The following is a 15,725-nucleotide window of genomic DNA, read 5'->3' as shown; positions in this document are numbered from 1 at the left end:
AAGAATGTTCAAGTGTAACAATATGATTATCAAAAATCAAGGAAATGTCACCAAAGACAAAAAGTGCTCCATTATTTTATTTTTTAAAAGGTGGGTCTTGGCAAAAGGCACATTAACTCCAGAAAAAGCCTGTTCTAATGGTAAAGGCTTGGGCACTCAGAAGACCTCTGTCCCCAATCCAGATATTCCCTATTTTATTAGCTGCCTATGTGACATTGAATAAATCTACTCAATCATTTTAGTCTCAGGTTTTCACTATAAACCAGTAATAACTGTACCTGGTTTGACTCTCTCAGAGGGATATTACAAATGTCATGTGAAAACATAAAAAGACTTTATTTGTATTACAATAAATATTATTTCTACGTTATTGAACAACTTCTTAATGAAAAGCAAATTTCTATTAGATATGAGATCATGAATCGAGTTCATGTAATAGAAAACTGACCAGACTAAGAATCCGAAGTCTTGGTGTACAAGTCACATAATGTTGGGCAAGTCGATACTCAAAGATCTTATGTCCCTCACTATGAAGCTGTCCTAGTAACATGCGATCTACCTGTAGGTCAAATTAGATTACCTGTAGGTCAAACTAGATTACCTGTAAGAAAGCGCCCTGTAAGTTGGAAAGATTCTTGTTAACATAAAATATTTTCATACTCATTATTTATATAATTTAAGCATTCAAAGATGGTAGTAGTTATTGCTGAAATTTGTGTTTTGAAGAACTGATGTCTCAAAGGTAATTTCCCTTGGACTAAGTGCTTTACGTGTTTTGCAGTTGTTGTGATAATGTCATGAATTTATCAGTTACCTCTTTCCTAATTAAGACGTTCCTTTCTTCAGTGAATTAACATGAGTACAATTTTGGACACCTCCATATTTTGGGGGAAATTTCTATATTATATTTTAGAATCTTTAGTTTACAGGATAATTCCCAAGAAGAAGAAGAATGTTGCTGGAAAGATTGTCCTTATAACAGGAGCTGGAAGTGGACTTGGGAGGTTATTGGCCATAACATTTGCCAGCCTTGGAGCCATTTTAGTTCTATGGGACGTTAACGAAGAAGGCAACATGGAAACGTGTTGAATGATCAAAGAAAAGGATGATGTGAAAGTATTTGCCTACACAGGTAACTGTGGCAACAGGCAAGACGTCTACAGAGTTGCTGATCAGGTAAGCTGATTGGTGTTCTTCTTAGTTTCTATGCCCAAGAAAAGCATTGCATCTAGTATGCTTTTACAACGAGAAGAGGAGAAAATCTGTCATCCACTTCCTCTAAGAGTTCTGTGTGCCTCTCGCTTGATTCTGCATGTCAGAAATCTGACTTTGTGGCCTCCAGAAAGGGAAGCGGAAGAAAACAATGCAAGTGGGCGTTTGCTGAGCCTTTTGAGTTGTTGCCCAGCTGCTTTCTTCTGGTGACTCATTTGCCATCAGAGGTCAGTAGAAACCAGAACTAGCACTGGCTCTGCTGTTCATTTACCTAGTTACCTGTCCTCTCTACGTCTCTGTTTCTTTATCAGTAAAATGAAAAGATTGGACCAGATGATCTTCAATATGACACTCAGCTTTAACTTAAGTCTCTGCATTGTATGATCCCAACGTACATCCACTGTCAGCCTGTACTGAGGGTAGAAAGTATGGAGGATAGGGGAGAAGCATTAAGCATGTTTCTAGACTAAATTTCCTCTCAGATTTAGCCTGTGGATATTCGTTCTAACTTCACACTAAATATCGATAAATACTTTAATAATAACAGCTACTTGCTGTGCAGTTTCCACGCACTCTAACAACGGTCTAGCTGCTGAGTGGTGTTTCGACCATATGCCTTGGGTGAGGTGCAGGGAAGATAAATACGCAGATGAAGCAGAGAAACCAGAAATAGTGTCACAGTCCTGCTCGACTAACAGTTCCCTGGGGAGAACACGGCATGCCACGCAGGGCCACCAGGGGAAACACCAGGCTGGTCAGGAGGCAGGTGAGACAGAGGACGTGGACCAGAGACTTTATTGTGCTTTCCACAAGTAGGAACAGGTGAGGCAGGACCAGTAGGCTTAGGATCGATTGATCTGAATCATGTTGGCAGGATCTGGGCCACACAGGGCATCCCTGGCCATCTGATACCTGACCCTGGGGTGATTAGGACAGGTGTACGGTAGTCTACAGAGTGAGAGCCCAGTAAGGGAGGTGCTTGGGGTGCAGACTTAATCAGCTGATCAAGAGGGGGAATGGACTAGCCTCTAGCCAGGGCCTCAAAACTGGGTGAAGACAGGACAAGACAAAACACGATATTACCAGGAGCTATTATTCTAAGCACTATAGGCACCTAATAACTCATTTAATAAAACACACACAGCCCTCTTGGGAGTATATTGTCATCACCCTCCCCATTTACAAATGAGGAAACTTAGGAGTGAGGAGAATGTGTAAGTTGCCCAAGATCCTGAAACTGGTCATAGGCGGAGCCAAACCCACCAGGACTTGGAGTCAAAGTCGCTCTCATCCTCTGCACCATGATCTGAAAGGGTGCACACAGCTCGGTTTGATAGCAGAATCTCCAAGAGATTGTCCTTCCCTCTGGCAATCCATGCTCCAAACGTAGAAGACACTTACTTACTCACTCAGAAAACATTGATCAACTCCCGGCTCTGGGACACTTACCTTCTGAAACCTCCTCTTCACTTTTCTCCTTCAATTTCTATCGCCTCCTTTTTTCTTTGGGGCCCCATAGGATTTGTTCTTTATAATGCACCACCAGCTAATGAGAATATAACCTAGGGATTATATATAGATCCCTAGGTGTATTTTATTTATTTAATTTATTTTTTAAAAGAAATTTATTTATTTATTTAATTTTATTTTTGGCTGCGTTGGGTCCTCGTTGCTGCATGCGGGCCTTCTCTAGTTGCAGTGAGCGAGGGCTACTCTTTGTTGCGGCGTGCAGGCTTCTCATTGCGGTGGCTTCTCTTGTGGTGGAGCATGGGCTCTAGGCGCGTAGACTTCAGTAGTTGTGGCTCACAGGCCCTAGAGCACAGGCTCAGTAGTTGTGGCGCATGGGCTTAGTTGCTCCGTGGCATGTGGGATCTTCCCGGACTAAGGCTCGAACCCATGTCCCCTGTATTGGCAGGAGGATTCTTAACCACTGTGCCACCAAGGAAGCCCCCACTAGGTGTATTTTAGAACAGAACAAGTGGAATCAATATCAGTTCTTATTCTGCAAAAGCAAAAACAGTGTGACAGGAAAGGTTCACAGATGAAGGTCTTTGGGGTGAGCTCAAGGAAGGAGCTTGCGGAGGAGGGGCCCCAGTCCCAGTGCCACCACTAAGTCACAGATCAGGACTCTGAGGTCTGCAGCATTATTATATATAATCTTTATAATAAAGTAGGTACTATAACATTGTCCACTCTACTGATGACAAGAAACCAAGTCATGAAGCAAATTAGAGACAGAGCTGAGCTGTGATTCCATCTGCCTGGCGTCAGGGGCCCCGGTGCCTCCCCAGTAGTGACCCACAAACGTGTCAGCAATGAAACGACGGCCTCACAATCCTCTTCCTTTTATCAAAAGTATTGTAATCTCCAGCACCCCCCATGGATCTTTCCTTTTCGTTTAAAATTTTCTTGCTGTCTAGCAGAAAACCAGGCTAAAAACTGTAATCAAAAACTGTATTTTCACCATTGAATGTGATATTAGCTCTGGGCTTTATATATGACCTTTGTTATACTGAAGTAAGTTTCCTCTTTAAGAATTATTTTCTCTACTTCTTTGTTCTAACATTATTATTTAAATAACAATGTTAGTAAGAATTGATAATAATATGTGATTAAGTGATATAAAAGTAAAAAGGTGTTATGAGAGAGAATAAAGGACATATACTTTAGAATAGGGAGGAGGAGTCAGTGATAGTTTCTCAGAGGAAGTGACACTGAAAACTGAGACCTGGGGACTTCCCTGGCAGTCCATGCTTCCTCTGCAGGGGGCATAGGTTCGATCCTTGGTTGGGGAACTAAGATCCCACATGCCACCCAGAGCAGCCAAAAAAAAAAGAAAAGAACACTGAGACCCAAAAGTCAGAGAAGTAGGAATTAACTAGGTAAAGAGCAAGTGGGAAGAGCGTCTAAGTACCCTGCACAAAGGCCTTGAGATCAGAAGGAAATGGGGATTCTTAAGAACCTGAAAGAAGGCTGCTGTGTCTTAGCACAGTGAGCAAAGTAGAGAGTAAAGTCAGGTGAGGTTAGAAGCCATAAATACATTTTCCCCCCCAGAGGAACCATTGTTCACCATTTACCATCACATCACTGTTCATTATACTTTTCTACTTTTGTTTCTTTGAAATTCTCTATAATAAATATTTTAAATAAAATAATGGATTAAAAATTCGTATTAGCTGACGGAATGGCCATAAAGGGAAAATGTAGTATTATTGGAAATAGACTTCTAGAAAATTTGAAGGAAGTGTGTCTACAAAAGAACTCTACACAGAAGAGTTTCAAAGCTCTGGAATTAGGCAGAGATAAAGTATATCTGGTTGGAAAGGACAGCCGTGAATGGCAAGAAGAGTTTCAAATGATAAAATCAGAAATGAGACCTTTGCATTTGCTAAGAAACTTTTGCATAACTTAACAGAACATTAGTTGCAAAAGCTAGAGGGTCAAGGCCACAGAATAAATGTAACCAGCCAAGAGGAGGTGGCATGGTAGCCAATGACAACAGTGATATTAAATGATGGGCCGTATAAACGTGGAGTTCCTAAGTTCATAAAAGATAAAAACTAAGTCTCTAGAAAAAGAAAGATGAATAATCCTAACGGCTAGAGTATGAAATGAACACTGATGTGTAGATTATATTTTTTCCAGCTTCATTGAGACATAATCATCATATAAAATTGTGTGAGTTTAAGACGTACAAATGTGTTTATTTGATACATTTATATGTCGCAAAATGATTACCACCATAGCATTAGCTCACACCTCCATCTCATCACATAATTACCATTTCTTTTTTGTGGTGAGAACATTTAAGATTTACTCTCTTAGCTACATTCAAGTATGTAACAAAATACTGTTAGCTATAATCACAGCTGTATTTTAGATCCCCAGAAATTGTTAATGCTGTAACTGGAAGTTTGTACCCTTTGATCAATATCTCCCCATTTCCCCAACCTCCAGCTCTTGGTAATCACCACTCTGCTCTCTATTTCTATGAATTTAGCTCTTTTACATTCTCCGTACAACTTACATCATACAGTGTTTGTCCTTGACTATTTCCCTTTTCATAATGCCCTCAGGTTTCATCCAAGTTGTCGCAAATGGCAGGATTTCCTTCTTTCTCGTGGCTGAATGATATTCCACTGTGTATGTGGACTTTCTTTATCCATTCATCCACCACGGACACTTAGGATATTTCCATATCTTGGCTACTGCGAATAATGCTGCAATGGACGTGAGAGTGCAGATATATCTACAAGGTCCTGATGCCAAATCCTTTGGATTTATACCCAGAAGTGGAATTGCTGGATCATATGGTAGCTCTATTTTCAATTTTTTGAGGAACCGCCGTATGGTTTTCCATAGCGGCTGCACCAATTTACATTCCCACCAGCAGTGCACAAGGATTCCCTTTTCTCCACACCCTCACCAGCATTTGTTATCACTTGTCTTTTTGATGATAGCCAGCTGACAGGTATGAGGTGACATCTCATTGCAGTTTTGCTTTGCATCATGATTGAGCACCTTTTCATGGGCTCAATTTCATGTACATGTTGGCCATTTGTATTTCTTCTTTGGAAAACTTTTTTTAATAAATGTTGGAGCCCTTTAGGCTATGGTTCTAAAGAAATTTTAGGAGAAAAAATATAAAGACTAATTACCAATATTTAATCACAAAAAATCAATCAGCTTTCAATAATCAGCTGAGATAAATAGAAGTTTTGAGGCAGTGTGGTTCAAATAATAGAGAAGCGTAATATAAAAGTAAAAATGTCAAAGTAATGACTAATGGGAGCTTTATTACATGCTTATCCCATCTCAACTCCAACTGATTTCACAAACATCTAAGTCTGCTTAACGTGGTAACAATAGTCTGCCTAAAATAAAGACGCATGACACACGCTCAGGGGATGTTTCCTTTTGGTAATAAAATTTTGCAATTTTGCTTCTTAATAGTGTACAATTGCTTGATGTTTGGACTGAAAGAGAGAAAAGAAAAATACAAAAAAAAAAAAAATCTCAAAGCCGTTCCTTCCACAGGTGAAGACCATCACAGAGCAGACAATCAATAAAGGCCAGGCGTTCACTCTAAAAAATTAAATGTATCAGCACTGGTCCCAGTGTTGGTCATGAGAGAAGATACAAGGCAGTTCCTGATATTTACATTGGGTTTGCATATTTACAGACATCTAATTAATGACATCTAATTAATTACTGTAATCTACTTAATTATCAAGTTAATAACTTGATATCTAAAATTTAATAATTAGTGCTCACGATGGCAGCAAAAAAAATACCACTCTGACAACATAACTTTTTGTTGTTTTCATTCCAGGGATCCACTTCTGCTGCCTATACTGGAGCAGGAATATGTTGCCCCAAAAGTTTTAAATGCTATTTTAGAGGAACAGGTTTACTGGATAATGCCCACACTTTTGCATGTTGTGTTGCTCCTTAAAGAGTAAGTTAATAATGACTTCTCTATCATTTTGGTTATGTGTGAACAAATTGTCTCATCATTGCTTCCTCTTTTGCCAGAAAGCAACCTCATACCTTTTAAATGATAAAGGAAAAGTAATATTTAAATAGTTCAACGGTAATTATTGGACTGTTTCTATCTGGGCTTGGTTACTCCAGACACTGAGAAAATTTAGAAACTATTGTGTCTTACAGAGTACAAATTATTAACTTCAAGAGAAACAAATAGAACACCAATTTTTTTGGTGAATTCTTTTGGTTCAGCTAATGTAAAACTCTATTTTGAAAACAAAGGACAAATAAACCTGAGTGTGTTGACGGAAAAGTATTAAGGATATTTGGTAAGTTCCTCACTGCTTTTAGTAAAAGAGCACCGGCACCTTCATGCTAAGAGTTCTGGAGTCTTTGCGGGTGGATTCAGGCCAGGCCCGCTGTCTTCTCTGGAACAACATCTCACATTTAACAGGAGCCTATATGTGCCCGACTCTGCATAACAGCCTTGCATGCATTTTATCACACTTAGGGAATCTGAAGATTACAGAGTAAGTCATTTTTATAGGATTAAACAGCTAATAAACTCTGGAACAAAGTTTTCATCTGATTACGATTTTAAGCTCTTACCATCAGATATACTCCTCCCCTGCTGTAAGTTACTAGCAGAGTGGAAAACACAACCAGTGATTCACTATTATGAAATTATGTTATTAATAAATCTAGGACTTTCTTTACTATTTATACCCTCTCCAACATATTTTTGGGACCTGTGGGTTTATTCACGCATTCCCTGAACAGGGAGGCACACAGGAGATTCTAAGACACCACCTCCTGTTCATCCTGCCTTGACTGCTGAACTAGGTCAAAGTCCCTTATGTTGCAAACCCTCACATCTCTCCCTTACTTTTGTAGCACCCACCACACCTGTGGGCTGCGTGTATGATATCTGTCCTCCTTGCTGATAGCACACACGGCCTGAGGACAGGACACAGTTTCCTGTTCCACCTAACACAGAATATGCAAGCAATAAATAATTGCTAAGTTGTGTTGAGTTGAGCAGAGCTGAGCTGATCTAAGCAGAACTCAGCCGAAGGCACAGTTCCTCTCTCTTCAAGAAACTAAAGCAATGATTCTCCACCTCGGGTGTCCACTGGAATCACTTAAAACAACAGATGCCTGCCCCCTCCCGAGGAATTCTGCTTTAATCGGTCTGGTTTTCTTTCTACTTTTTGCTACCATGTGTTAGTTTAGTAAATCAGGATATACACAGTCTTACCACAGAAGGCAGTGAGTTAACATATGAAGGGACTTCCCTGGCGGTCCAGTGGTTAAGACTTCGTCTTCCAGTGCAGAGGGGGCAGGTTCCATCCCTGGTCGGGGAGCTAAGATCCCACATGCCTCGTGGCCAAAACACCAAAATGTAAAACAGAAGCAATATTGTAACAAATTCAATAAAGACTTTAAAGACGGTCCACATGAAAAAAAAAAAAAATGGCTAAGCTGTGGCCTGAGCATTGGGATTGTTCAAGGCTCCCCGGTTGTCGGACTGCGCTCAGCGCACGTGACGCAGTGTTTGCCCATCCTTCTCAACGGTGACACGTGCACAGTGTGAATCACGACAACTCGCACGTTGTGTAATTCAAAGTAATCTTCACAAAGATGTCCCTTTTTTGTTTGTTTGTTTTGGAGGGGGCGGGTTTGGCTGCGTTGTGTAGCTTGTAGGATCTTAGTTCACCCACCAGGGATGGAACCCACGCCCCCTGCAGTGGAAGCACAGAGTCCTAACCTCTGGACCGCCAGGGCAGTCCCTAAAGATGTCACTATGACTCCTTTTAAAGGATTCTGATTTTTTTCCTCTGCTTTTCTCTAGAATAATATCTCCAGACATGATGATCACCCTTGCCGAAACATTGGAATGGACACCTCCGTGGCTTTGTTGACAGGTCAAGAGAAAACAGGTGAAGTTCAGACTGAAAACGAGAGGAAACACCTATAGCTGAAGGCTCACATGCGGTAATAAAACCAAGTGTTGTGAGGATAGACCATTTGGAGCTCTTCCTCACGCTTAGAGCTGTCCAGTCTACCAAGGATTACTGAGGCTTTCACAAGGGCTAGCCTACTTCCCAGGACATGGTTTGCACACTGATAATTTCCCTAGGCATTCAAATTATATATTTGACAGTTTTTCCTGTCACTTTTTAGTTTGGTAAATAAGGATAGTGCAGCCATTCCAATGAACTCAGAGAATATAATGTATTAATAAAAACATATTAATGCAAATTGACACTAATTTAATTTTTAAATAGTATATGATACTTTTAGAAAAGGAGTCATTATAAGTAATGACCTTGTAAATCAGGGTTTTAGGATGATAATTTTTCAACATCAGATGTAAAGAAACATTTCAGTTTTGCAATGAAGAAAAATAACACTTTTCTGTTTGCCTATTAATTCCTACTGGAGTTGGATGACCACATCAAGGTCCTTAGGGAGATTGAATCTGCTTATTTGACAAAATAAGTCCACAACTAATCACGTTTGTTTGCATCTGAACATGCCCAAAATTCCTAACTTCTTTATTCCATAAGAAAAAAAGTACACATTAGACTAGGTACTGCTGGTTTGAGGAGGAGACTTATTTTCATAATTCAGTCAATAAAGTAGCCTTAACTCTGATGAATTTGTATATATAATAGGAGGCACTCCCCTTAAAAAAGTATATACTCGTTCGAATGTGCACCTCACCTTGCCAGCTCTCAGCAAACTTTCCTAAATGACGCTCCGAGTTTGGAAATGTTCTTGAGCTGAGTTACAGAACAGCAACGTAGCTTTGCCTCTAACAGGTCAAGAGCTAGCGAGTAACGGTAAAACCAAAAAAAGAAGTATCAAGTAAAGTAAATATTTGTTAACCAAAAAGTGAACACTCAACACATAAGATCTATACCATTATTGGGGACGTAATATTTCCATATTCTTGCAAAGAAACTTTAACTTGCGGTGAACAAACTAGAGAAAATTTTTGAACTAAAAGAGGGATAAAAATTCCAAAGTGCAACAACTTTCAGGAAATGAGTTCTCTTTTAACAGTTTTGTAGGTAAAACCTTTTTCTTTTTTTTTAACATCTTTATTGGAGTATAATTGCTTTACAATGGTGTGTTCGTTTCCGCTTTATAACAAAGTGAATCAGCTATACAACCAAATCTGGTCATTTCTTAGGTAAAACCTTTGTAAAATTTTGACATCTCTATACCTTCTTAAACCAAGTATTCGAAGAACCACTTAAATTTTTCTTAAACTTCCATCAATTTCCATCAATTTTCCTTAAGGCCTAAGGAGCATTGACATATTTTTGTCACCTGGGTTGACCCCCAGTAGTGGCTTTTGAACAGCCATTTATCTCTAAGTAAACTGGTCCACACCCCCTCACTGGGCATCGCCTTCCACTTCGCGCAGCCAAGAGGGGTACTGCTCCTTCTAATTCGGGCCCATCTTATTTTCAATTGTCAGGCCTCAGGATGGTCTCTCAGGCATTCACTTGTTCATTCATTCCACACGTATTTCCTGAGTACCTCCTATGTGTGGCACTAGAAACACAGTGGCGAATAAGACAGTCACCAAGTGAGGTACAAGATCTTTGTGACAACTTTCGGCCACATAGGGGCTTTGGCTGGGTTTTGCCTATTTTAATACTGTTGAAAGTCTGGCTTTCTCATCTCCTAGGTTTACTGTATCTAGAAACTGCATAGTCTGTTTCTCTGTTGTCTTTCATTTGTATTGTAGGTAAAGGGTTAACCAACCTTTTGTTTTTCTTCAAGAGAATGCTCCCTTAGGTTGACATCCTAGCTCTGTTCCCCTGGTAACCTGGCAAGAGTCAAATGTCAAACACGTTTCTAAGCGACGTTGCTCATGATGAAAAGGACCAATGATTGGTACCTTGCTTCAGATTGAGAGGAGCTGTGAATGAATTCTAAGGACCTGATGGGGAGGGACGTCGCACTTACGAGCTGGCACCTGAGAAGTTTCCTGACATCTGTGCCCAGTGCTACCTGGACTGAGGGAAGGACCCCCTCCCCAGTTCCTCCTCTCCACCTCGGAGCAGATACCTGTCCCCTGAGTCTGAATGTGGAGTTGAACCTAAAAACGATTTCCTGGTGGGCACTGCATTTTCTCTTCCTATTTCAGTATCTTTGAAATTTGAGAATATATAACAGCTGTCCATGTAACTCTGTTCCCAGTTTTCATATATAACAATGAATTCTGTCCAACAGAAGCAGCAAAACTGAATTGATTATCGTGTCCGAAGTTTGGTCGCCTCTATTATTTCCTTCCACCAAGTTCTCAAACCACCCGTTACCCTAGTACTTTACATGTGAAGGCCCCCCTCACCCTTTCCCCGTACTTAAAACACTTCATGGGCGTGTTTTGAGAAGTGAAGATTCATTTTTGCAACAGAATAATATTATACTTGATAGTGACTCTCATCCTACAAAAGTTTTCATAATCCAATGCAATAAAAAATAGTAAAAATATTAAAAATTAAAATATGTGAAAACAGTATTTAATAATGAATTAGCCATTTTTTAGTTAAATACTTGAAAAAAATTTATAGGCTGAAGAGATAGGAGAAGTTTGTGATGGTTCTGAAATTGATGACTAGAATCTTCCAAGGGTTTGGAAATCGAGAGCACTTTCTTTTACGTAAGTTCATTTCTTAAAGTAACCTTTTCTTCTTGATACTGGAAAGGAGGCAGATTTTGGGCTTAACCTAAGAAAGAACTTTCTAATAATAACAGCTGCTTGAGATAAAAATGACTTTAGACTCTTGAAACATGAAGTTTCCCATTTTTGAAAAGCAAAGGAGGTTAATGATTAAATTATCTGGATCCCTTCCCATCTGGAAAATCTTTATTTAGGGCTCATTCTTGTCATAAATCTTTATCGAGAACCTAAGTGCAAAGCATAAATATTTGTGAGATTATTGAACGTACTTTTGACTCACTAGTCGGACTCAGTAAGAGAAAAGGAAAATAGGAGAATTTGAGGGTAACTTTGCAGAATTTGGAAGAAAAACGATGAAAGGTAAGTGAAGCAAAAAAAGAAAATGGAGAATATCTTTTCTTAGAAGAGAAGATCATCTTAGGATGAACCTTAGGCGTTAGCTGGCAAGAATTCCAGAAACGTCTTGGAATGATGAATAAGACCTCCCTGAAGCAAGAGGCGAGACAGAACAGCAGGTTCTATTCTGGTGCTCAGGTGGGTGCCTCAGGGACAGGCTCTGGGGACAAAGGACAAGCCAGCCTTCCACCCTGGGTCTTGGCACTGCCCCCGTGTGGAGCCCTCTATCCCCTGCGGCCACCACCAGGCCAGGTCCAGGTCCAGGCCCAGCCACCTTCTTGGGCCCTGTGCACCCCAAACTGCCCCACAGCAAAAGCATATGCCTTCGGAGTCATCTCTCTGTGCACCACCCACTGTGCATGTGGGCGGAGCTGGACCACAGCCCTGCGTGCACACAGCTACCTGCTCACTGTATGTGCCCACGCACACACGCTGCTGTCCTATCAAACTCAACCCACAACACACAAGCTCAAGGATAAATGATGAGCAAATTGAAGAGAGCAAAGGCAGAGCATTCCGCTAAGTCCATACAAAGCCCTCCGAGCACAGGACCCTGTGCATTCTCACACTCGAGGGTCCTTGAAGCTGGTCGTGACGCCCTGTGTCACACACTGTGCTGGATCTCCTGCAAGAGAGGCCATGTGATGGCTGGTTCAAGTTCAACTCCCAACTTACCAACTAGCTGACCTTCGCCAAGGTCACTCACTAAGCTGCAGTTTTCTTGCCTGTAAGATGAGAGTAATAACACACCACAACTCCAAACACTGCTGGAGGAGGTGCGTTGCAAGCATCCATGGAAAGCTCTTAGCACAGTGCCTGGTACATAGTCCAGGCTCAATACATTACAGCTCTCCATAGTTTATTACCCATGGCGAGAGGCAGGAGAACACTGTCATCAAGATGGTAGCCCTGTTTGGAATCCGGCCCTGGTACCACCAATTGCAATTGTAACTCTGGGCAAGTCATCCTCTCTGCACTACCGTGTCCTGTCCATAACAGAACTCACTGAGTGATTCACGGAAAGAACTCAGAAAAACACCTGGCAAGTTGCAAGGATTCGGTAAGTGTTAGCTTTGACTATTTTTCATTATCATCATTTACTTCTTACAACCAGAATAAGTACATGTTGTGACGCTCACTTTACAGAGAAGAAAACTGAAGCTCCAGTAGGTCCAGCAGCAGGTCACTCAGTGTCACAGAGCCCAGGAGGGGTAGATTCGGGTCTCGTCCGGGCTGCTGCACCTCCATCCTGCCCCCGCTGAGTTCGGGGCCCAAACTCAGAACCACTTGTTGTTCCCGACTATAGAAGAGGCTCAAAACGTACCTGATCTAGTTGGCTGGGTGGTGAGGGTCCCACAGCACCTAAGTCACGTCTGCAAAACCACAGGTAGAAAACTTCTGGATTTAACTGATTTCCAGAATCCTTCCCAGCTCTAACATCCTGTAAACCCAAGTCAAAGCCGGACGACATCGCCTGTGGACCTTCCTGCATTCGAACTTCACTGCAGTTTCCACCGTATATGCTGACATTCCCCAACTGGCCCTGACGGATGGAACAGATCAACAGACACGTGGGGATCTGTGCCGTCGTCACCTGATGGGACTGCCTGCTGTCAGCCTCCATCCACAAGCCGGCCAGGCAGTTTCCTCCTCCCTTTCTGCTGAGCCGGGGTCCAGGGTCACTTGTGTCCCACTGCCCTCTCTCTCTCTCCCTCCCATGCACCCTGGAACCCCCCTCCCCAGGAACAGCCACATTTCAGCAGAGGCCAGGCTGGGCTCCCAACTCACCAGGAGCGGCCAGTGGTTGGGGTCGCAGAGAGGATGAAGGATGCCCTGCTGGTCCTCCCACTCTGGGACAGAGGCGCTCTGCACCTAATAAACCTAGAGGGGTGCTTCTCCAGGTTTTACTACTGTCATTTTTCAAACTGTAGAGGTTAGACTGTGGCAGCAGATATGCAAAACCCAGGATTATGAATTTGATAATATGGAAGCTGTCTGTGAATGAATCTCTTGAAGAACACGTGAGTCTACTGCTAAACTTTCAAGGGATCAGTTAAGCCTAAAGGCAAAGAGATTGGCTGTCGTGGCCCCCGAGGCTCTGGTTGCATGTGAGCTGGCCCCCTGGGAGGCGGTGGGAGTGGCTGGAAGGACATGGGTAGGGGTGGTGGAAGCCTGGGCATGCGGTAGGCATGTGTCCCAGCTGTGGGCACAGGAAGAGGCACCACGTGCTCAGCCCGGGCTCCCCAGCACCACCGCCTCGGGGTGCTGTTTGCTGCACCCACCTGCACCCCTGGAAGCCAGCGGGCGGTCCCACAGCATCCCCACCAAGCACTGGCTTTTGCAATTCGACGAGAAAATCTTCTGGGCACTTGGCGTTTCAGACCCCACCTCAGTCCTGCTGTAAATGAGAGATGCTACAGGAAACCAAGCTCAAGTGAAAGCTTGTTAAATATGATCAGACTCAAAAGTATACCTGCTTCTCAGCGATTTCTTCAGCCAAAAAGGCTGCAGAAGGATGCAAATCCTTAACAAGGTGGGACCTGGCATAAAAATATCACTAAGCTGTGTTTTCTCCACAGGCTAAGGCTAAAAGATACGCTAAGTGAAAAAATATTCACCTGAAAATCATCACCGTCATCAGCAACAGTAAAAAGACAGGTAAAACAAAGAGTATTTAATGTGAAAGAGTGGCCATGGTTTCAATTGGGTAAAAGAAGCGCGATGTCTTTTTTTAAAGTAAGCTTTTTATTGAAATAGAACATACATTCTGGGGAGTACACCCAGTGTGTATAGTTTGATAGATTTTCTTTATAGTGAACTCATCTCTGTGACTTCCACCCGGATCATGATGTGGCCGATAAAGGACACCCCAGGACAACCCCCTGTGACCCCTCTCTCAGTCATTACTCCATCTAGGTAACCGCTGTTCTGACTGTTAGCACCAGAGATAAATCTTGCTGGTTTGAATTCTATATAAGTGGTATCACACAGTATCTACTTGTGTGTATCATTCTTTTGCTCAACATTTTGTTTGTGAGCTGCGTCCACAGATTGTGTCCAGAGTAGTTCATTCCTTGTCATTACTGTCTAGTATTCCCTTGTGTGACTATGCCACAAGCTATCTGGATACCTGGTCCAGTTTGGAGCCACCAAGATAATGCTAAAATGAGCACTCTGTCTATATCATTAAAGGGAGGTTGACCTAACTCAGTAGAAGCCCTTTAACTCAAAACTAATTTCTAACCATGGCTTTACTGTATTTGATAATTGAATAGTTCCTCTGTTTATTTTTGTCCATTGTTTCTTGCTAGATGAAGCAGATTTTTAAAGTTTTACAAATTAATCAATATTAATTACAAAATCTATTAATAAAGTGACTAAAATGATAAAACCCTAAAATGGTAATTGCAAAAGCAATTGAAAAAAAAAGACAATATAAAAACGTTAAAGAAAAATTGGTATATGTCAATAGCCTTCAAACTTGTTAAAACTTTTAAAATTGTATATCCTGAGGAGTGGCCAAGATTGCAGAGTCGTAAGACCCTGGGCTCACCCCCTCCCATGGGCACACCAATGTTACACCTATTTACAGAGCAACCATTAGGAGAGCAACCTGAGGACTAGCAGAAGAGATCTACAGCAAAGATACAAAGAAGGAACCTCAGGAGATGGTAGGAGGGGCAGAGACGCAGTATTGTCAAGACACACAAGCAGGAGGATAATTACAATCGTGGAGGTTCTCTCCAAGCAGCGAGGGGTCTGAGCCCTGCATCAAGCCCCCCAGTCCCGGGATCCTGCACCAAGAAGATGAGACCCCAGAACACTTGGCTTTTAAGGCCAGCAGGGTTACTTCTGGGAGAGCCAAAGGGCTTGGGAAATAGAGACTCCAGTCTTAAAGGGTGCACACAAAACCTCACATGCTCTGGGA

General features: G+C 41.9%; 1 pseudogene; it reads left to right on the top strand.

The window, feature by feature from the left end:
• Window positions 1-855: 855 nt before the first annotated feature.
• Window positions 856-8,677, top strand: LOC115854906 (short-chain dehydrogenase/reductase family 16C member 6-like; annotated as a pseudogene).
• Window positions 8,678-15,725: the final 7,048 nt, after the last annotated feature.

The sequence above is a fragment of the Globicephala melas genome, chromosome 17, assembly GCF_963455315.2.
Source record: "Globicephala melas chromosome 17, mGloMel1.2, whole genome shotgun sequence".
Lineage (NCBI taxonomy): Eukaryota > Metazoa > Chordata > Mammalia > Artiodactyla > Delphinidae > Globicephala > Globicephala melas.
This window is presented reverse-complemented; position numbering and strand designations above follow the sequence as displayed.